The sequence below is a fragment of the Silene latifolia genome, chromosome 5 (assembly GCF_048544455.1).
Source record: "Silene latifolia isolate original U9 population chromosome 5, ASM4854445v1, whole genome shotgun sequence".
Taxonomy (NCBI): Eukaryota; Viridiplantae; Streptophyta; class Magnoliopsida; order Caryophyllales; family Caryophyllaceae; genus Silene; species Silene latifolia.
In genome coordinates, this window is record NC_133530.1 from 44,413,505 (window position 1) to 44,439,087 (window position 25,583).

At 33.5% G+C, this 25,583-nt stretch overlaps 1 long non-coding RNA gene across 1 annotated transcript; it reads right to left on the bottom strand.

Moving 5' to 3' along the window:
• Positions 1–1,480: 1,480 nt before the first annotated feature.
• On the bottom strand, positions 1,481–24,406 carry LOC141656088 (uncharacterized). Its single transcript, XR_012548332.1, has 2 exons — positions 24,186–24,406; positions 1,481–1,794 (listed from the first exon to the last, which is right to left on the bottom strand). It is a non-coding gene; the product is annotated as an uncharacterized LOC141656088 (long non-coding RNA).
• Positions 24,407–25,583: the final 1,177 nt, after the last annotated feature.

Genomic DNA, 25,583 nt, shown 5'->3' on the forward strand with positions numbered 1-25,583 from the left:
GGCCCGTTATAATTCCGATGCATTCATTATTACTGTCATCCCTGCATATGAATGGACAATATATGGAATGAGAAGGGTTATAATAAGATTTGAAGCAGCAGAGAGAGATATGATGATGATTATGGTACAACTTCCTAAACATATATTAATTAAAAAACAACTCAAACGACATATTACTTAGTACAAATACATGCATTATCTCAACCACCATTCCATTATCTCACTATCTCCAAACCCTAACTGCTAAAACAAACTCCAAACCCTAATTAATCTTTCAAACAAACTCCAAACTTCATCAACAAAATGAATGATACCATCCTTAAGACTCTTACTATGACCGAGAACAACAACAGTTTCATCCGCCGGTTGCTCCACATTGAGGACAGTTTCAGGAGCTACCTTGTGGATGCTCGATCCGCACTCAAGAACGCCAAAAAAAAATGGCATGACAGAGCAGCAGTTGTTGCAGCTATATGACGATATAGCAAATGCTGAACGAAACCTCCAAATAGCTAAGGAGGAGAGGATGGATATCATAAAAGAGAATAAGACTCCTTATGAAAATATAAGAATTGTATTTTTATCAATGTAATTCTTTTTTTAATTTATGTATTTATATATATATATATATATATATATTAATTAATTAATTAAGTTTATCATGCATTCCTCTCTATCATCTTGCTTCTTCTTTTTTTTTATTTTTTTTATTTGTTTTACTAGCTAATTAAGCGAATAATACTTAGAGAAATAACATAATGATCGATAAAAACACATACATGCAAATGAAATAATTAGAAAAAGAAAATAATGACGATGAAACCAACAGTGACGGCGAGATTTACCTGATAATTAGAGAAAGTAAGAGACGATGAAACCAACAGTGACGGCGAGATGATAAAGCGACGATGAGAAAGAGAGAAAGAGACGATAAGAAAGTGTGTGTTTGTGTTTGTGTCTGTGTTTGTGTTAAGGTTTGTGTTTTGTGGCTGCAGCTGATCTGTGTTTGTGTGGTTTATAGTATGGAAAGTATTGACAATGGTTGTTAAACAAAAACCTTTGTTAAAAAGTTTTAACAACGGGTTTAAAAAATAACCGTTGTGATTACTTTTCACTAACTTTGCGCCAATTTTGCGCCAAATTATTAACAACGGTTGTGCATGTTTGACCCGTTGTTAAAACTTATAACAACGGTTATATAACCATAACCGTTGTAATTAATTTTAGTAAAATTCGCGCCATACGTTCTACAACGTCTATGGTGATTTTCGTGAATAAGCGTTGTTAAAGGGGCGTTGTAGTTGCCTGGATGTGTAGTAGTGATTATGTATACAATAGCTAGTGTTAGGACCTCAAATAAACAATGTTACTTTATTAAGTAACAAGTGTTACGACATAAAATAAATAATGTTACAATATAAATTAATTAGTGCTATTTTTTTTATGTAACTAGTGTTACTGTTTATTGTAAAAAATATTATGAAATAGCAAGTGTTACGTCTTACTTCATAGTAGAGACTATGACTACATGTGTATTGTTCAATCATACACGATTTGAACTTGAAATTATACCTAGTTAATTGAGTTTTGCCCATTCAATATTTAGACAATACACTGCATTCGTTTCGTCTATGTGGGGCTTGAACCCACATCTTGCATAATAATGCAATGCTCTACCTTTTGAGCTAAGACGACAAAGTACCAAAATAGAGTATATATCATCATCCGCTACCTAATAAATTGTCATTGTCTAGTTGGAATTAGAAACATCAACCAACAATTGTCATCGTCGACCTGCAAAGGTAATCAGAACCTCACAGACAATCAGCAGCAGTTTAGATAGGTTAGATAAGTAGCAACAAAATTCACTACGACAACCCGCACTAGCGAAAGGCAATAACAAATAACGACGACTTGCATTAGCAACTAAAGACTAGTGATCAGTGATAGATTGAGATTGTAAGCCTGCAACAACGTAAAATAAGTGATTTATTCAACTACTCAGATTCAACCAACTTATGAGTATTTCATGGGGACAACACGTAAACAAGTGATTCAATAACACACACGGCCTTGTACTTTCTGGATAAACTAGAACAAGCCTCCAAACAATGTTGATTAAGCATGAAAGATTTAACAATTCAAAATTCATTACACCATCAGTACTTTTACATGAAGCAACTAGAAATTGCATCTAATTAATTGGCAGTATAGTCGAATCATCTAATTAACAACATACCACTCATCAGACCATAACAATTACAAAATCAACAGCAGCCAAATTCATACACCTCAATCAAATCAATAAAATGAAAACTGGAACATCTTGTGTCCAGACAATGACCGCATAAAATCAAATCAATAAAATCAAAAAAGCCGCATTGCTGTTTAAGTTTATCGTCGCAAGCATAACCAGACAATGACCGCATAAATAACACAATTAAATAAGCATGCTCAAACTGAACGATGCAATGACAGTGATATTAATATAATAGTGAATGCAATAAGTACTCATAACCAAAACAATGTTACACAAATATAACCAGAACAATGTTACACAAATAAGAAAACATTGTTACAAGATTAGGAAAATAGTGTTACACCAGTATAATAACAGGGTTAAAGCATCAAAATAACACAACTATATCACTGAAATAACATAAACCGAATCTTATCAAATTCATAAACATGAAATATAATTTAATTTACAGAATATGGGATACTAGTTCATCTTCTATATCTCTAATGACATACAACATTAATTTTTAAATGAGCAGGTCATGAACATGTCACAAACTTGTGACTGTCACAAGAAAGACAGACTGAATACAATAAAATTTGGCCAATTATTAATCTAATTAAATCAAAAACGCAAACGCAAGAAATTAAACAAAGCATCAGGACAAATTCATAACTTTGAATACAAAAGTCAACTAACTTGATTATAATTTTAAATCAAATGATGAACCCTAAATATCAATTTGATGATTAAATCAAGACAGTGAGAAACGATACCTGGAATCAAAGATGTTAGGAGTACACGGCGTGTACAAGGCCTTGGTACACGGGCCAATCAACGCTCGCCACGTGTAAAGGTGAGTCAAAGATTCTTTTTTTGTTTGGAGGGAAAGTTGGAGGGAAAAATGGGAGGGATTATTTGGGTTTTGGCGGGAGTAGTATTGGGAATAACCCCAAGATTAATTAACACTTATTTTAATCTAATCTCCATAATTAACAACACTTATTTTAATCTAATCTTTATAATTAACAACACTTATTTTTAATCTAATCTTTTTAATTAACAACACTTATTTTTAATCTAATCTTTTTAATTGACACTTTATCTCTCTTATTATTTTCATTACTTAAATACAGTAACTTATACTAGAACAAAAAAAATACAGTGATTAAAATTTTGGAACCTTATTTTTTAATACTCGTTGAACATCTACACCAAAAAAAAAATACTCGTTCAACATTTGATTAAATGGCGCTTGATTTTGATCTCAATAACTTGTATGAAGAAGGTGAATGTTCACGAGCGGTGAAACAAAAGGCAACGGTGAAGCGAGAATATAATGGCGATGTTGATTTAATGAAAGAGTATGTCGAGTTGTATGGCGACGGTCCTGTGGATGATGATGACACAGTCGTTATCTCTGCCGAGAACGACAACATTGTTGAACTGTTGTAGGTTTGGCTTACAAGTCATCGAAGAACTCATGACTTTCGCCCATTCATACGCATATAAGAAGGGGTTTTCATGGTACATTCGCAGTAATAAACTCTTTAAAAAGTACAAGGAAGACGGTGTTTCAAAAAAAGGTTCCTTTAAGAATGAACCGCGGTATCATATGTATGAAAGATTAAGGCTTTGTTGTGGTCATGCTGCCAAAACCAAGGATGCCTGCAATGCTTACATTGAGTCCCGTTATTTCGACGATGAAGATGTAGTGAAGATAACGCAATGCCATTTAGAGCACAACCATGAGATGGATCCTAAGAAAAGCTTAGGTTATTTGTTGGGTTTAGACATATAAATGACTACTTCAAAAAGAGGATGATGATCAATGATGTTGCTGGTATTTCAATATTAAATAATTACAAGTCGTTGGTCTTGGAGGGGGGAGGTCATGAGAACCTTGGCTTTAAGTTTAGTGATAGTCGAAACGCCATCAATCAAGAACGAAGACGTAGCGTCATAGATGGCGATCTTTGAAGAATTGAAGGCATATTTTGAGAAGATGAAAGAGGAGGATCCTAATTATTTCTATGCAATTGAGCTCGATGATTTTGGGGCTCCAATGAATGTTTTTTGGTGTGATTCATTTCGAGCTATGTTTAAATCGTATGGAGACGTTGTGTCGCACGATACAACTTTCTTGACGAATATGTAAGGCGTTATATCTCAATTTATCTGTGTTAAAATGTTATTTTGATTAATCGTTGTTCCGGGTGTAATTCGGGCGAGATATTTGTTACCACAACTTAACCTAAAATACACTATTCATCTGGTATAATCTTCCTTATCTCTCTACAATATATTATTAGCCAAGTAACATACAACTTATACATTTAAGTTCACTGACTTGGGCGTCGGAGTGAGTACGCTTGGCACAAAGCCAAGCCCTCGATTCGTTCATCATTGTTGCAGGAGAGGCCGAGAGGAACAGTTAAGGAAAGAAGGATTCAACCAAAGACGACATTCTACAAGCTACGAGTGGTAACAAATATATGCTCGGAATTACACTTAGGAACAATCGTATTTGTTTGTTTTGTTATGTAAGAGTAGGAGTGTTTTACCGTGCTTCAAGAATTCATAAAATTTAAATTAAAATTACCAATTTAATTGTACTATAGAAATTATTCGATTCATCGATTTTATTTGTTTGGTTAGTAACTATAAGTTTTCTAGTATATCATTAACGATAGAGTAAATCATGGTGTTACAGGTATCGCATGCCTTTTTCCCCTTTCATAGGGGTGAATCAACATGGGAATTCAATTGCTTTTGCTTGTGCTTTGGTTACGCGTGATTATGAAGAAAGTTTTGAGTGGGTTTTTGCCAAGTTTTTAGAATGCATGGGTAAAGCTCCATCGGTTATATTGTGAGACCGGGGAAAGAGCAATTGGTAATGCAATTAAAAAAATCTTCCCAAACACTCACCACAGGCTCTGCCTTTGGCACATATTGAAAAATCTTTGGTAAAAATGGGAAAACATCCACTTTGGAACGATATCTCAAGTGACCTTAATTTAGCGATTCACGACGGTTTGGAGGTGCATGATTTTGAGATAGCATAGAAGGAAATGGTTCGTAAATATGGTATTGAAAAATGTTCGTGGGTGACGGAGTCGTATTTGATCAGGGAGAGTTGGGTCCCCGCATATTGGCGTGGGATATTTTGTGCTGGGATGTCGTCGACGCAGAGGAGTGAGCAACAAAACCGGTTTTTCAAAACTTATGTCAATGGGAGGACTACTTTAAGTCAGTTTGCCCAGAAAATTGAGGAAGCCTTGAAATTGAAAGTGGAGGAGGAGACCGCGAACAATCACGATTGCACAGAGAAACCGTATAAGATTGAGTGCAACTTACTTGTTGAGCAGGTTTTCCATAAATTGTATACTAAGAAGATATATAAGTTGGTACGTGACGAGGTAATTGGGTTAATTTATACGAACGCTGATCCGCCGAGAAGACTTGGGCATAGTGTGACATTTAACGTTGAAGATAAAAAAGTGGCGCCATTTGGTAAGTGTAAGAAATCTTTGGGTTGATATTGTGAAGTGTGGGGACCGCTCAAGTGCTCATGTAAGTTATTTGAGTTCAAGGGTATCTTTGTGTCGACATATTATTAGATGCATGGTTATCGAAGATGTGAAGGTGATCCCGGAGAAGTATATACTTGATCGATGGCGAAAGGACTTGGTTAGAGAATACGAGACAATCAAAACTGGGTACTATAATCCGGAAGCCTCAGCTCGTGCGAAGAAGTCGTTGGAGGTAACTATAAGGAACCATTACATTTCCACACTAGCGCTTCGAGACGATGAAACTTATGCAACATATGATAGATTGACTTACGAATTAATTAAGGAGTTGGAGGGGATTGTTGGTGTTGAAACTATAGACGCCTATGTCCCTGGCGGTGTTTCTTCTAGGGTATGGGGTCATAGAAGGCTACAGCCTAAGGAATGCAATATTAGATATATGAAGAGGAAGGCAGCAGAGAGGGAAGGTGGTGCGGGATCCTGTTGTGAGAAGAAGATGCGGGAGGGTACCAAAAGGCAAGAGAACTCCGATGCTAGAAAGAATAAGAAGGTGAGTAATATAGTAATTGTTATTCATTGTTGTACTAAATTCTTTACTCGGCTTTTTTGCATAACCCTCTAAATAACGTCATAATTTTTTTAATTGCAGAAAAAAACTAATGTTCCAAACCCATTCACCGCTAATGAGAGCAATCATTTAAATATCGCATGTAGCGAGTTTGGTGCATCGCAATCTACTCCTACAAGACAGTTTGGTGCGTCGCAATGTACCCCTACGAGGAGCCAGTTTGGTGCGTCGCAATGTACCCCTACGCGGAGCCTTTTTGGTGCGTCACAATGTACCCCTACGCGGAGCAGGTTTGATATGTCGCAATCAACTCCTACAAGGAGCGTATTTGGTGCATCGCAATTACCCTCACCTTATTCTACCCCTAGCAGAAGCACATTTGGTGCATCACAGCCTACTCCTCCTTTGCATGCGATGGAAGGAGATGTTAATCGATCGATGTATGAGTCATCTTACGAATTTTACCGTTAGTATGTTTGTCATGTAAATTGCATATGAATGAAATTGCATTTTGCATAATGAAGACAATCATCTACTTAATGAAGTCTAATTATATTGACCAAGTTTAATTTCACATACCATAAGTTTAATTCCAGAAACCATGAGTTTATAATTACAAAATTACATACCAATTTAAACATAGAGCCCTAATAGATCAACTTAAAAGTAAATAAAGTCATGGACAATATCGCCTCTTATAATCTTCGTCGTAGAAGAGGTTCTCGTCTGTGATTGCTCTTCAATACGTTCAATGGTCGGGCCCGAGTGGAACCACCAGGTATACCATCCCCTTGTTGCCTTGCTCACGTAACGTTTCCACCAGCCACACCTGGGTATTATATAACCCACCATCAAGTCCTCATTAGAACCCACTTCGTAAGCGGATGATCTCTCATCTGTCCCTTTGAGGATGACCTTTCCTTTTGATACGCAATCTGAATATGGAACATTCCTAGCCCTTCTAAGAAATCTTTCTTCCTCTAGTTTTGTTATTTCTGCCTCCCAAGGACAATCCGGATTTGAAACCGCTTGTCTTTTATTTGGATGTTGAAACTTCCACCAGAAAGGGTCGCACTTCCGTTTTCTGTTCATATCCATAATTTCTTCGAAAGATTCCAGGAAGATCAAACATGCATAAAGATTAACGAGATACATTATGTTACTCAAAACTCACAATCATCAATCCTTTAAACCTAAACCTCAATATATGTAGAACATGCATATTTGGGGATTACATATCTTATAATCAGAATCATCAAGACATCAATATATGAAGAACAAGCATGCATCTTGGGTGACTAAGCAACAATAATCATTTAAACTTGTACAGAGTATAAATTTAGGGCAAAATTTGTATACAAAGAACAATATTCCATCAAGTACTTCATCTTCTGCGATGAAGAACAATAATTCTTTAACATATACGGTAACATACATACTTGTTAAATTATTAATAAACATATTTAAGTTTAAATGTGAGATCAAACCTACCTTGTTGATAATGATGAAGAAGTAGGCGTGATGTAGACGTTATCAGACGGTATGTCTCTTCAACTTCTCTGTTCAGTCAGTTTATATGGGGAAGTGAAATGAATGGGTGCCACTTTGTTGTGGGATATTAAAATAAACGATTTGTATTTTTTTTTTTTTTTTTATTCAGTACAATATGAACATGATTATAGGATTATCTTTGTGGAGAAAATTTAAAAAAAAAAGAGAGATAAGATCTTAACAATATTGCGTTATTTTAATAGCTTTATGATACGGATATTATAATATTGCATTATGTAATATGATGATCTAACAACGAACGAAACCTACTTAGATAAACATAAACATTATAACATTAATATATTTTTACTTCTGTGAAATGATCTAAAAAGAACGAAACTTACTTAGATAAACATAAACATTATATATTAATATTTTTTGATTATTCCATAAAATAAAAAACAAACAAGACATTTCCTAATTGAATATTGTCCATTTTCATGGACAATATGGTGGTTGTGGCCAACCACCACTAATTGACATTTTATACTTCTTCGTTTCATCACGGCCACCTTCGTTATGGTACCAACTGCCCCATGCTCGCAAACCAGGGCCAGCATTCAGCCTAGTTTCCGTATCGCATCTTGGCGGGATGTAGGACATGATAAGGTCCCCTGCACGAACCAACTCGAATGCCGGTGATGTCTTGTTGTATCCCTTGACCTTATATTTATTTGGGGTATAGACCCTTGGTTCCCACCTCATTCTTTTGTATGGGTAAACAACTTCCATTTAGGTTTTTTAGGGTTTTTTGGTTGTGTTGATGGAATGGTTGACAGAGAAAAAAATTTATGGGGACACATATATATATATAGGAGATGGAGATGGTGTCTTTTCATTTTTATACTCCATATTCAATGGTCAGTTTTACGTATATTGTATAGGTTCAATGTACATACGCCGTACGGTCCGTTTACTACGTATATTGTATAGCTTCAATGTACATACTCCATATTCTCTGGTAATTAATTTGAAGATGTGTGCGAAATGGTCCGTTTACTACGTTGTCTTCACGTGGAAATGCAATTCGTTAATTTAAAGTGTATACAAACAAATTTACATAAAATTAAACAAGTCATTTTCTTAATAAACTTCCCCGATCAGTTTCTTAATGATGTAACTGCTCCCGTTATTTTGGTGACCCAACATAAATCCTAACGCTAACTTACGGCACATTTTACCGTCTTTCTCAAGTTACGCAAGTTTCCATCAGATGGATATAGTAACTTAAGAAAACGGTGCATGACGTAAGTTCTTTGAATCCCCCTCAATTGCCACTCCTTTCTTCTCCTTGATTTGCCATTTCATCGCACTTGAGCGAAATCCCACCGGCCAAACTTGTTGCTTTCTCCAACGTCCTTTTCTGAAAAAACATATAGAAAATTCCATCTATTAGCGTTGTGCTATTTATGCTTTAGTAGTACATAACATATACGAAACGTTATTAGGACATTAATAACGCTTGCTTACCACAGCTTCATGAACATTCGTGTTGTCAACTGAATCATCGGTTGTCTTGTAAAGGCGTACTGACTTTTTACACTTGTTCACCACATACAACATCCAGAGGCCATCAACAAATACAGGTACATGGAACTAGTCAATAAACATGGAAGGTTCAGGCACAAATAAAAACAAATACGAGTGAGGCACAGATAAAACCATCATGCATGCAAATTTATGAAGAAAAGGCACTTACATGGGTTGTCTCACTCAGTTTAAACCCCTTACTTACATCTTTCTTTACTAGGGTGGCCATATTCGGCATGAACTTATGACAGCCTCTACCCTTCACAACCAGATCAAGCATCTCCCCCTACATAAATTGAAGAAACATGTAGTTCTAAGATTGTACATTACAAAGTTAGTTGAATATGTCTCACAATTTACCATAAGTTTTGGACAAAGTATGTAGTGTTGAGTGTCAATCGGATCTTCCATAAATAAAGTATAATTGATTACCCTTGCCAAAGCCTCCATTACCTAGTAAAAAAGTTAATCAAATTCTGATTTAGTAAAAATTAAACAATTAGTTAATGTAATTTAGATGGAAACCTTTTTCAACAACCTCTACACCAATTGGTTCTTCTCCAAGAATAGCTTGACGAACACGACGGACCGACAATTCAACTTCTCCGTCATTGAAAATTGAGTCGTCTTTGCACCTAAAAAATAACAATATGGACGATATCAAAGTACACAAACTGTATTATTTTATGAAAGCAACTACAGAATCCTAAAAATTCCCATGCACTAACCCATACGCAGCTTTGGCGGGATGTAGAACTATCCGGCGTAGAAGTTTGTCAACCCTTTCATTGATAAATGTCTTTTGGTCCACATCTTCAACACTGCAGTTATTTGTTTCCTTTTCTGTGACCTTTTTAACTCGCTTACGTCCTACCGTTGCCGGCTTTACCTTCACCTTCTTCAAATCCACATCAACACCCATTTCCTTAGTCACCGAGCACCCTTTACCTTCAAGCCACTTTGGTCTACAGTAGCGTGGACCTATTGGGTAAGGTTGGCCATAAACGACATTCCGAACAACATCAGACCTTCCAAAATGATCCTCTGAATCACCTACCCTATCAACAGCTATTGCCTTTTGAATATCAGAGTGTTGCCATGCACCCAATCTTGGCTCATCAACTTTCCACCTAAGGCCCTTACCCTCAAAGTTCAACCTATCAAGATAAATAATCTGCAAGTACAACACGTGACAGAGACAATGCACAGTTATGGAGTGCAACTTTCGGGGAAAATTAATTAACAACCATATCCGAAGCTATTCACATATAATGAGGAATCACTTACCATCAAGACTAATGCACGGACTGAAATACCATCACATGTACCTTCACCAAAAGTATATTTCACCATCCCTTTGTAAAATGAACTTAGACCAATTCCATTTCCAACTTTCAGAAACGTAATCGTAAACAACCGCTCGTAGCGACTCGGACTTGCAAAGTTGCTCTTCGTAGTACTGAGAGAAGGACACCTAATACATAAAAAATGAAATGCCGCAAGAAAAGTACTCTACTTTTGACCTCAGATATACATGCATTGTAGATGAAGTTGTAGGGGACACCACCATAACATTCATAGTGTTTCTTCAATTCCTTAAACTCTAGACGCCTTGAAGACGTTTCTTCAAAGTCGAAGGCGTCATCACCATATGGTAAACCAAGCACCCACCCAATCATTTCCTCATCAACTTTAACAATATAATCATCACGAATTTTCAGTTCACAGGATCTAGGGTTCCACCTACGACTCAACCATGCCGGGGAAAAAACGGTCCCGACTTGTTTATTTTGAGGTCAAGGATCGTCGAAAAATGGACTGCTTTACCCACTGGATTTGATTACTATTTAAGTTGACAATGAGCTCCATTACTTTATGAGGATAAAGGCGCATTGGAGGATACTGAAACTAAAGATAAAAAATTGGGGTTTTTATCGAACAAATTGGAATTAATAGGGAGTACTAATAGGGAGTACTAATAGGGGTTTTTAAAATTTAAATATTACCTTTACGGGGCCAGATGATTTGTGAAGCTTCCTTGGCCTTCCACGCTTTCTGGGTTTATCGATGCTTCTATCCTTCGAATGGGTGTCCTTCAAAAGAACCAGTGAGATTAATTTTAGTACATCTCCTGCAATTAATTAGCACAAGGATTTACATGAGTATGAAATTAATTTAAAGACATACTGATTCAGATTTCGTCTCCGGATTTTGATTCATCCTCTTCATATTCGCCATCAGATTCTCCCTCGTTGTTAAGCTTCATGGTGAATACGGTTGTTCAATTAAATCTAAAATATTGAGTAATTAACAAATGAAAAAGTGTAAATAAAGTATGGAAATACGTTATCGTTGACGTCTTCAGCTGCTTTGGTCGAACATGTTACTTCGTCTTCTACTGTTTTGTCACCCATGTCTATTCCCTTATTGATATCTTGACAACAATCTAGAACATTTCCCCAATATTCTCTGCCTACATCCATTATTTTCGACTTGGAGGGAAGTTAATTTTTTTAATTTTTCGCGAAATAGGGTTTTGAATTCTGGATTTGGGGGTGTCTTCTTTCGATTTTTCATTTCGGCGCCTGAATGAATGTTTTCCCTATTTATTTCCCCTTTAATTTTTAAATAAATTTTTTCACTTATACCCTTGAAATATTGCAACTATGGAGGATGGATTTAGTGAAATTGAGGGGCATTATTGTCATCGACATTTTGTTTTAAATATTTATTTCTACCAAATAATTTGATTACGTTAAATAATGTTTAACCATATTACTTTGGACATTCTCCGGTACCAATTTTGTTTAAAAAATGTTTAGGTTTTAGGGTTTTAGGGTTTAGGGTTTAGGGTTTAGGGTTTAGGGATTTAGGGTTTATGTTTAGGGTTTTAGGGTTTATGGTTTAGGGTTTCAGGGTTTAGGGTTTAGGGATTAGGGTTTAGGATTACCTACACGGGAATCATATTAAACGAAGAAACATTATGGAGTATGGGGTTGATATACACTCTTTTGGATAACGTCCAGGTACCAACTGTATTGTGTTAATCATCCTACATGTGATGTTACAATCCTCAAATATGAAGCATTTTGGATTATGGGGGTGACATATACACTACTTTCGATAACGTCCGGTACCAACCTGTATTGTGTTAATCATCCTACATGTGATGTTACAATCCTCAAATATGAAGCATTATGGACTATGGGGGTGACATATACACTACTTTGGACAACGTCCGGTACCAACTTGTATTGTGTTAATCATCCTACATGTGATGTTACAATCCTCAAATATGAAGCATTATGGATTATGGGGGTGACATATACACTACTTTGGACAACCTCCTGTACCAACCTGCGTAGGGATTACCTACACGGGAATCATACTAAACGAAGAAACCGGCTCAAGGGTGGCAACATTGTATTAATCATCTACATTGTATTAATCATCTACATGTGATGTTACAATTCTCAAATTAGATTGAGCTTACTTATAAATCATTATTTAGTATAATTTATTTTAATATAATTAAAATTACTTATATTAACCATTAAACCATATAAACCCTAGAAACCGTAGTAAATGACCTATTTATCGTCAGAACTATTTAATAGTTCTATATAATGTAACCTAGTTGCCTTCCCTATTAAATAGTTACATAACATACACTTTATTATCAACTCCTCATATCTACCCCAATATTTAAATCCAAATTAAATATATTATCAACTACCTTCCGAAGATGATGTTCAATGTCGATAAAGTGACGAATGTCCAAGTAATCCGAGATAGACATAATGGATGAAGATAGGAAGTCCTTTAAGGAAAATCACGTAGAGGACCAAAAAAATGCAATGGAATGGCTCTTTAAACGTACCCACACACTTGAAGAAGATGGTGTAAGGAGAAATCAAAGTCGTAACATAATTCTCAATCTGGAAGAGATTGTGAGAGATGGAATCTTTAATAAGTTAGCATTGGGAGATAAGAAGAATATGGCCGAGGTTTGCAAATCCTGGGCAAAATGGTTCCTCATTGGAACAAATGGTCCTAGGCTTGACAGAGTTTATGATCAAAGTTTGACATATAAACTCCGGCTAGGAACGCAAGTCGTTAGTCGAGGTGATTTAGATGTTAAGAGATCGCCTCTGTCATTATATGAACGGAGAAAAACAGCAAAAGAAGCTTCCATCTTCATCAGAGAGTACAATTACTAAGTTATTTTGATTAATAATTTAATTAAGTTGGAGGACATGCATATTATGGGAACCTATCTAATATCTCTTTCTTATCTGTTGTTGTTAATTTGTTTTTGATTTTCCGGGTTGATGTAGAAGTCCCTTATCTCGAAGCAATATGATGGTTTTATTGTCTTCTTTTGTATTTGAAAATCATTATGTATTGTTGACATTATCGTTTATGCAATTTCAAATATCGTTTTAATTTGTGTTCCATTATCGTTTCGATGTTTGAATTTCAATTCATGATGTATTGTTCACATTATCGTTTATGCAATATGAATATCGTTCTATTTTCTGATCCATTATCGAATTATATAAATTTGACTTAAGTTCAGAAGTACATTTTTTAAATTTTTTTAAAAATTGAAGAAATAATCAAAACAAGTCATCAAGCTTCAAATATTTCAATATCGTTTCGATGATAATTTTAAAATTTCATGATATTTTTTTTAATCAAAAAAATAAATAACTAAAAAAATATCAATGGACCAATTGAAAAAGACACTGAGTAATGAACAGACATCTTCATATAAACTTTATTTTTTAGTTGCAGAAAGGTTTCTCTATTAACAGGTTGTAATTAATTATAATTAAAAAAAATTTTGAGTAATCAACAGACATCTTCATAAATACTCTGTCTTGCACAATTATCCATATCAAATGTGATATTTTAGTCCCAAAACGTCTTTTCTTATAACATTATTGATTTATTATAATTAAAAATTATAAAGTATTTACTTTTAAACGGTTCATATTAATTCCACTTCCCCGTACACGTCAACCGTCATTGGTCAATAAAAAGATAATTTCTGAAAAGTTCTTACACGCGCCGTCCCTATTAATAGGCTCATTGGTTTACAATTTCCACCAATGGTCCACATTTCCCATTTTACTCATTAATCATATTAAATTGATTTTTAATTTTAAAAAAAAAAATCCCACAAGTTAACTTAAAACATGGCGGATAAACGATGCCTCCGTGAGAAGTTTGAAGAAGATAAAAGGAGAGAAAAGGCCATAAGACAAGAACCATGGTATTTAGAAGTGAAAAAGAGAAAAGTGGAACAACGTCAACGGCTTGAGAAAGATTATTTGGATTTCATTAGAAATCCCCCACAACAAATTAGTCTCGACGGTACGGATAAGAGGTCATCTGCTTACCAAGTTGGTTCTTCTGAGGATTTGATGGTGGGGTATATATTACCCCGGTGCGGATGGAATGCAATTGTCGTGAGCAAAAAAACAACCGAGCATGGCATCGGTGGTGGTTTCGGTCCGCGTGGCTAATGGAGGAGATGGAGGAAAAGACTAGAGAAGAATTGGACTTCTACGGCGTATATGATGGAAAATTATATTGTCCATGAAGTTATCTATTAAGTCTGTAATATTTTGGGATTTCATAATTAAGTTATTATAAGTCTTCAATTTAGTTATTATAAGTCTTCTACGGCGTATATGATGGAAAATTATATTGTCCATGAAGTAATCTATTAAGTCCGTAATAATGTTGTTTATGTAATATTGAGTTTCTAACGTTGTTAATATTTGATGGAATTGAATCATATGTTTAATGCAAAATAGTAGGAACTAGTGAATTCTAATATCTAATGGTTTTTAAATGTAGATACATGTAAAACGTAAACTTCTACAATAAAAATATATTTGAAATGAATTTATAATAAACCCTACCGATGCTTAAATTTTGTTGATTATACCTCTAAGACGTAAACTTCTACAAATATATTGGTTTGTGAAATTAACTTAATTTAAAACGTAAATATAACGATTTAGACAATTAATCCACTTGATATGAAAATAAACTCCATTAATGAAAGTTATGCATGCAAAATAGAAGTACAAAGAATTGCGAAAGATCTTGCTAACCCCGAACCCCCCTCTCCCCTCATAACTAAATTAATATTAATCCTTAGATTAAAGCTTGTTAGAAGTGTAGTCTTCTAACAATTATATTTTCAGATCCATATTTCCTTTTCATTCCTCTCGTAAGAACATTTGGCCTTGGTGACGGCGTGTTAACTGTTGGGGTTGCTAACCTTACACGGTTGCTCCTTCTAGCTAGGTTGGTGTCTCAACAATATCATTCTTGACCAGGTAGAGAATGACATCTTCATCACTTGGCCTTGCAACATCAACGACCCCGTTTATTTCCTCGTGTCTGGTGATCTCTTCTCGGCTTTGACTCGAACATTAGGTTAAACTCCTCCTCGTACATGTTATCTAGTAAGCGATTTGGAGTTCTAGGGATTCTAGAAATTGCGTTGGATACTGCAATTTTTCCAGATTCCTTGAGCATTTCCCTCATGAACATCTTTAAAGAAAGAAGATCAGCCATGTGGGCCTTTCTTTCCATCGACATTGTTTTGTATAGAGTAATAAAAGGATTTTTCTTTTACTTGAGTGTTAAGTTGTGTGTATAAAAAATGGAGGGAGGTGATTATTTTATAGTGTAAGCTTTCCCTCCATAATTACCCTAATGTAGTAAAATTTCCCTCCAAAATTACACTTAATGTAGTAAACTTTCCCTCCAAAAAACTAAAGGCCAATATAGTAAATTCAAAGTAACATATAACATTAAATCTAAAATATTGGATACAATTTAAAGAAAATTAACCACTATCTTTTTTTTTGGAGTATAAGATATACAATATATACATATAAATAACCTTCCTTAAATTCGATTTTCATAAATTTATATTTTAATCTAAAAGGCCATTGAGTTCTGACATTTCTTTAATATTCCAATGTTATTTCATGATGATATTGTTCTTTTTTAAGCTGCAAGTAAATTGTGTTTCTTAAGTTCCCTATGTAATCTTTATTATGTCATCTATTTACGAGGTAATGTGTTTATTAACCTAGTTTTATGCGTACGTTTTTGGTAGTAGGTTTAATATTTTAGTATACCTAATTTTGTTCATCAATAATTTATTTTGTAACAAAATAAAACATGCCATGAGTAGTAAACGAATTAACAATTAATTTGTAAACAAATTAACGTAAATCCTTCTCAATTTTAAATGACTTCAACAAAACATAAGTTTAATCCTAATAAAGAAAGGAAATAGATAACAATTGACCGAGACAGATGGAGTATGACTCAAATGTTATCTAAATCTATTTTGAGTAATAGAAGAAAAAAGGAAATAGATAACAATTGACCGAGACGGATGGAGTATCAATCAACTATTATCTAAATCTATTTTGAGTAATACAAGAAAAAAGGAAATAGATAACAATTGACCGAGACAGATGGAGTATGACTCAAATGTTATCTAAATCTATTTTTAGTAATACAACAAAAAAGGAAATAGATAGCAATTGACCGAGACAGATGGAGTATGACTCAAATGTTATCTAAATCTATTTTGAGTAATAGAAGAAAAAAGTAAATAGATAACAATTGACCGAGACGGATGGAGTATCAATCAACTATTATCTAAATCTATTTTGAGTAATACAAGAAAAAAGGAAATAGATAACAATTGACCGAGACAGATGGAGTATGACTCAAATGTTATCTAAATCTATTTTTAGTAATACAACAAAAAAGGAAATAGATAGCAATTGACCGAGACAGATGGAGTATGACTCAAATGTTATCTAAATCTAGTTTTAGTAATAACATTTCAGTAATGAACCCAAAAAGGAAATAGATATCAACTAACAGACAAATTTATAGTATCACTCAATAGTTATATTATGATAATTTTAGTAATATTTGAGTAATACACCCAAAAAGGAAATTTAGATATCAATTGACAGACAAATATGGACTATGACTCAATAGTTATCAAAATCTATTTTTAGTAAATAACATTTGAGTAATACATCCAAAAAGGTAATTTACATATCAATTGACAGAGAAATAGGTACATAAACCTAAGATCGAGACGAAATGAGTAAACCTTTTTTTTTAAAAACAAACCCTAAAATAAACCTACCCTAGTAAAAAAAACCCTACAAACCCTTTTTAAAACCATACCCTAAAATAAACCCAACCCTAAAACCACCAAAACCAACCCTAAAATAAACGTGACGTAGAAATAATTATACTTAACAAACACTAAATACAACCCCAACCAACCCTAACACTAGAAACCCTAAAACAACCAACCCTAAAATAAACCAAACCTAGAAACAAAGCGCCATAAGTTAGACCTACTACTTCGTACAAAAAATAGTTGATCAATTAAGTTGTATAAACGAACATTGTCTAGTAATGTTCACTTAAAATAGATATCATAATATTATATTTGGTATCTTTTTAATTAATTTAGTTTCATGTAACCTTTCATTATCTGCTACATTCTTCAAATAAAAACGAGTTGTGTATTTAAGGCCACAGACCCATTACGGTCACGCATCTTAAATAAATACCTTATGCTTCCAACCTAAAAGACTATCTCAAGTTAAATTAAACATAATTTAACATAAAAAAATATTCAAATATGAGAATAGTTGTTGTCGATTTCATTCAATCAATAGATTGGAAGAGGACAAACAATTGTTCAAAGAAGAATATATCGCCAACAAAAAGCGCTCCATGCAAATGGATTTCGATGTTGAATATAGTGTTGAAAGAAACCGTGGAACGGGTTCACCTATTACCGAAGTCCTCGGCAATGTGGATATTATGAGTACTCATATATTCAATAGGTTGGCCACAGCTGATAAGAAGAATGTAGTAGAGGTATGCAAAGCTTGGGCTAAATGGTTTCTTCTTGGAGACCATGAACCATCATTTATAAGAGATTACCGTCTGTCCTTACGCCGAGAGGTGAAGTTTGGTATCCTTACTATAAGAAGAGGGACTAATTTAGTCAAGGAATATTGTCTATGCCAGGGGATAAGAGACCCAGTAACAAAAGATTTGTTTCATCTTGACCAAAGGCTTGCCATAATAGAGGATAGGGTTGCAAGAATTTTATCAAGGGTGGATCAAAGAGTTTACTAAATAACTTTCATGGATCCTTTTAATTTCAAGTAGATTCATAGTCTCGTTTCGATTTTAGATGGTCGAATTTGTTATGTTCCTATTTTCAATTCAGTATTAAGTCTTATCTACCAGTTCGATTTTACGTTTCAAATCCTTGCACTCTTTAATTTACCTTCAAATGTGCTAAATTAAAGTATTTAAAAATTATGCCAATTTCAATTATTTATATAATTTCAATCAAAATACAGCAATGGTACGCCACTTGATCACCAACTTATTTTTTTATATTTAATAGAGTAATGGTGAAGCAACGGTAATTAAAAAGTAATTTTAAATTAAATTTATATTAATTTAATTTAATTTAATTAATTTCTTTGATGTCATGGTAGTAGAACAGTCACCAACTTAATTATAAATAGTGGGGAGCTAACACAAAGTAGTCATTCTAAAACATAACTATTCATCTCTTTCTAAACTATTTCACCTTTTATCTTCTCTCTAAATAAATCAACTAAAATTTTTAGAATGAGAAACCTTAATGAATTGTTAATTGAATCGTTGCTATTTTTAGAAGAACAAGTTTCCAATCTTCGTGAACTCGAGTTCAAAGCAATGAAGGTGGTTGTCGGGGCGATTGAAACTCGTAACGATTGTTATTTAAGGGGCCTTAAGGAAAGCAGAGAAAGGACGCGGATGATTTCATCAAATACGTGTTGGGTACGTATGAAAAATTTAACAATCTTAGAAAAGGGTTTGAAGAGGATATTGACGCTCTAAAGTTCATTATTAATAAGGATTAGGAGACCTTATTTTATTCCTGTTTGATATTTAGTTATATAATTACGTTGTACTTTTTTTTTAAGTTTATCCTGGTGTTATTTCTAAATTAGTTAACATTGTTGGGTTTTCTCTACTTCTACCTCTTACATTAGGTGTATCATTCATTTGATTTCTATGCAAGTGGCCATTGTTTGCAAGGTAAATGAAATTGGCAATCACCAACAGTCATAATTTATGAACCAATTTGTCAAAAATAAAAATAAAAATAAAAACGCAAGTGGCAATTTTTTTTAACTATTCAACGCACGGTTCTCCAAAGGTCATAAATTAAATTATAAATATTAGGTGGTTAACATCATTCTAAAAGAAAACAATTTAAAATAACAATAGTTATCTCTTTCTTCTCACTAAAACTACAAAAGATTTCAAATGGCAAACCTAAGTGGTATGTCAATGGGTTTGATCGCCAATTTGGAAAAAAACATTCAAACGGTACTTGAACAAGAGTTGAGAGCGATGAAGATGATTGTTGGTGCGATTGAAACTCGGAACTATTGTTATGTACATGGCGTTAAGGAGATTGAAAAGGAAGCGGATGATCTCATACAATCCTTGTTTGTTTCTTATGGAAAATGCATTGACCTTAGGAAAGAACTTGAGGATGATCTAAAGGCTTTAAAATCCTTAAATTAGTAAGGATTAAAAGAAGTCCTTAATTAGATATTCATGTATTTAATTTCCAATTAATATCTATGCATGTTTTATTTTTATAATATTATTATGTTGTACTTTTCTTATTTAAGTTTATCTTAATATTAACTATCATGGTTGGGTTTTCTCTTCTACCCCTTTTATATTTTGTTCGATTTTGAATGTTAACTATGTGACGTCATTTTAATTTCGTACTTGAACAAGAGTTGATAAATAAATATCGGTTTTAAATACTGGGAATTATATTAATTACGTCAGATTTATTAAAATACAATTCATTGTCTTAGGAAGATTAAAGGACAAGTTGTCATTTCCTATAAACATATTAATTTTAATTTAACTTCCACTTGTTAATTTTAATTTATAATTAAAAATCCTCCTGTGTGGCATATGAAAAGACACGACCCACACTTTATTTATATATATGATACATTTGTATATTCAGTAAATCCTAACCACATCTACTACCCAAGCCATTATCTAATTTGATTTGTCTATCAATATTTCAAACCCTAAACCTTTAAAACCTAAACTGAAAACTTCCTTCAAAATAATGGATCGGAACATTACCAAAACATTGATTACAATAGAGTACAACAAATGTTTCATAAATCGCTTAGAGGAAATCGAAAGGAAGAACAACCTATTCCTTGTTAATGTTCGGATCCCACTCAAGGTGGCCAAAGATCATGGCTTTATGCCGGAGATGGAGAAGATGCGGCGAGATATTGCATCCGCTACGAGACCTCAAACTAGCAAAGGAGGTGAAGATCAAAATCATGGAAGAGAATGCCTCCCTAAGAGCCTCTATTTCTCGTTTAAGTTCTATTTAATTTAGTGGGCATGCATGATGTCACTTATATTAAGTATGTAAATTTTAAATGTGGGTTTTTAATATTTTCCATTTGAATCAGTTTTATTATCATTGATTTTCTTTGGTTTCGATATAACATATGAATATCTATTAATAGTTGATTGATTTTCCTATTAAGTAGTCCGTATAAACTATTTTGATTTGACTAAACACAACACAAAAAGAATTACAATTGATTTGATTTGATTATGTGTGTCGTGTAAGCAAGCAAGGCAGAAATCTAGCATGCATGCATGTTGATTTGACTTCCAATTGACAGGATTTAAACACATCATCACTAAGAAAAATAAAAAAATTTGTCTTTCTCCCCATTATAAAAGTAAAATGGCACTATTTTACATTCATCTACAAAAATAAAACTACCTTTAGATCTCATATATACTTGTAAGGAGGACTCCAAACTTGTTCACAACTCTTGTGTCACTAATTCATTCATCAAGGTATTTAACCATTCATTCCTTTAAATTAAATCGTTTGTATAGTTTACAATTTTTGCATGTATGCGACAATCAATTTAATAAGTCCTCAATCATAATTATATTTTAATTGAATATAAACGGTTTATGTGATATGAAAGGTTGTTATATTTGTTTGTTTTTACATAACGCTTTAATTTTTTTAATTGAATATAGACGGTTTTAAACATCACTAATTACAAAAATTAAAAAATTGTCTTTCTCCCCATTATAAAAGGAATATGGCAGTATTTTACATTCATCTACAAAAATAAAACTCCCTTTACAACACAAACCCTAGATCTCATATATACTTGTAAGGAGGACTCCAAACTTGTTCACAACTCTTGTTACTAATTGTTTGATCATTCATCAAGGTATTTTAACCATTCTTTCTTTTTTACTGCTCATTTCATCAAGATATTTAACCATTCTTTCTTTTAAATGAAATTGTTTGTATAAGTTTAAAACCGTAAACGATTTTTGCATGTATGTGACAATCAATTTAATAACCCGTCAATCATAACTATTTTTTGATTGAATATAAACGGTTTATGTCCATATTGGCGATGGGATATGAATGGTAGTTGTCATCCAATTTTCCTTTTACATAACGTTTTATTTTTAATTTAATTAACTAGTATGAATTTCAGATGGTTAGACAGTTCATTCCTATATTAGTACAATACACTATCAATCGTTGAGAATCAAACTCGCTCGGTTGCGAGAGATTGACACTCGTTGGCCGATCTAATAGACCGAGCGGAGGCGATAAGGCAGCGGGCAATAAGTAGAGGGATGAACGACGTGCAGGAAAATATGGAAGCTCTTATACATGAAGTGAAAGCTAATCGTGAACAAGGGGTGATTGAAATCCAGAAAATTGAGTTGGAGCTTCATCAACTTGAACTTCTTGGTTTTTAGTTAGGTTAAATATGGTTTATATAGTACGTATTTTGTAAGGATTAAAAGGTTGGTTTATATTTTCCAATGGATCTATGATTATCAACTACCCATTTTCCTTTTCAAATTCCTGTTATTTTTTTAATTACTATCTTACGTCCTTCGTTAAAAAAATATCCGTAATTTTACCAATGTGTGATGACTAATTTTAATCCAAAATAAATCCGGCACATGAGGAGAACACGGCCAAGCGAGTAACAAACGCCACAACGAGATCTTATGCTGCTACAAATAATTATGCAATTTAACTTGGTAGGACTGACCATTATTCACTTGGGCCATTAATATTCATTTTCCATGTTTCTATGTTAAAAACAGACCATTAGGAATGTGGCCCCAATAGGGGAAAAGCCCAATCAAAATATAGGTCTTATATAACAATTTGGGCTCATTCTATTTATCAACTAACTTACTTGGGCCTTCGGTAACTAGACCCATTATTACTTCCTCAATTGGGCCATTTTCATCGATTACTTTTCGTCGACCCATTTACTTCCTCAATTGGGCCATTTTCATCCATTCTTTCTCGTCGACCCATTTACTTCCTCAATTGGGCCATTTTCATCCATTCATTTACTTGGGCCGTCGATCGGTAAGTAGATGTCATTTGCAATTTGCAATTTGCAAAGTTAACACATTACAAATTAAATGTTTTTCTTTTTGCAATTGATTCATTTTAAGTTTTTAAAACCTTAATAATCAAGCATAACAAACCGAGACCGAAATTATTTTTGATCGACAACGAATAATGGACAACTATCGTCAAAATACAAATTTAGATCAACAATCAATAACAAATTAAAGCTTCTTCTCTTATTTATGTAGTATTATCACAATACAAATTGATAATAATAATACAAATACAACCCATGAATAATACAATAACCGACGAGCTAACTTTTCTGATTTACTAGCACGTAACTTCTGAGATTTCAATTTAATATTTTCCGATGTCAATTGCCGTAACCTATCCTCCAAAGAGTTGTTTAGATCAATCAACCTGTTCATGTTCTGATCAACCTCCACGCATTCATCCCATACGAAGTAACCACAATCTTCAGTCTAAAGATGCATTAAAAATTAATTAGAGCAATAAACATAGATATTATACTAATTATATTATTTTGAGCTATAAACATAAATATACCTTCCATAAGGGACAACGATAAAAAAACCTTCCTTTGTTAGGTCCATTTTTCTTCACGAGTTTGATTGGAACCAAGTTATGATAACAATGTGAATCGCAAGAACAAGATTGATTAAAACTCATATTAAAGATGATGGTGGTGTCGATACAATTGAAATATAGTATGAGATTTTAATAATTAAATATGATTATTAGATTTGGAAACAAAATATACTTATTTTTTTAAGGAATTATTAGATTTGGGAAAAAAAATATACTGATTTTTTTTTATGGATTATTAGATTTGGGGAAAAAAATATCTTGATTTTTTTAAGTGAGAGAAACGATTTTTTTTAGTTAGAGAAATGAGGTTAAAATAAATAAGAACATAAAATAAATATAAGAAACAAAAAATAATTAGTATAGAGATTAGTATAAAAAAATTAGATTAATATTGCTAATGATCTTTGGAAAGTGTAGCAATTAATAGGTTGTCTCTTTTTGAATTTGAAATTCAAAATTTTCAAATTTATCCCTCTAAAAACTCATTTGAAAAAGATTCCATATGGTCCCTACCAAACTCCACTTGGCGTGCTCTCACTGGCCGGTGTACCAAGGCCCTTGTACACCCCGTGTACTTGTAGCCTTTTCGACCTGGAATTAAGGTCAAAGACATTGATAAGAGAAAGAGAAATTTTTGTGATGAGAAAACTGTAGGCTTGTTATAGAATCAATGCGTAAATAAATGTTAAAATTAGATTGAAATTGCGAGCTCGTTGTTGGGAGAAGAGATTAGATTGAAATTGGGGTTGTGTTTGATTTTTCAGAGGAGAGAGAAACGACAAAATAGATTTCAGAAGTCAATGAGAGAGCATAAAGGCGGGTCTTTAAGCGCTGATGTGGAAGCACGACGGACGTTGATTCACGCTTGATCTGACGGCCTAGAATAGGACGCAGGACTCATTTAATATGGGTGGACTCTCTTGATCCTATTTCTATATATATATATATATATATATAGAGAGAGAGAGAAGATCAACTAAGTCCCTATGTTATTAAGTCTATAAGTCTTAATGTGGGCTGTTGGATCAAGCAAATCAATGGCCAAGATTACACACAAAAAGCGCAGTAAACCTACCTCAACATATATTTTCATATTTACCTCTCTCCTCTTACCCACTACCCCATGCATGCTACTGTATGTCCATCAGACTTTCATCATTTCCCTCCTCATTTCCCAGAGAATTCAAAACAACTTGGTTTTTTTTCCCCTCAATTTCCTGTCATTTCATCTTTAGTTTACTTTCTTCACATTCCTGATAACTCCACTCGCCATTTTCATCTCCACCAATTAATTCCAACTCGCAATTAAATCCACTCGCCATTTTCATCTCCATTAATTCATTCCAACTCGCCTGCAAACTCACCTGTCTCCATTCTTTGATAAGGTATTATTTCCATTTCTTATTTAGTGATTTCTACTTGTTGTTTGTTAATTATTGCCTTTGTTAAAAAAACATAAAACGAGTTCATTTGATTTTTTCAATTTTCAATTATGGTTTTGCTGCTGTTGATTTGTTCAATTGTTAATTATGGTTTTGCAGACGAAATACGAGTTCCTTTGATTAGTTCAATGGGTTTTGCCAAGAAAATTGCTAAGAAACCTGAATCAAAGGTAAAAAATCTCGTATTTTTTGTAAAACTCTTATAGAATGATGTATAACTTCAACTAAATATATGCATAATTTGAATCCCAACTGATTGACAAGGGACTTGATACCAAGGTTAAAAGTTTTTTTATAACTGTAGTCAGTCGTTGTATAACTCTGATTACATTTTGAATAACTTTAGTGTTCAGAATGTATAACTCTTGTTATTAGATGCATAACTCTACTTTTATTCCGTCGTATAACTCTTCTGATTCTCTGACTAACTCTACTTTCAGAATGTATAACTCTTGTTATTATATGTATAACTCTACTTATATTAGTTTTTGTATAACTAAAGTTATACATTCTGAAAACTAAAGTTATACATTCTATGCTTAGAGTT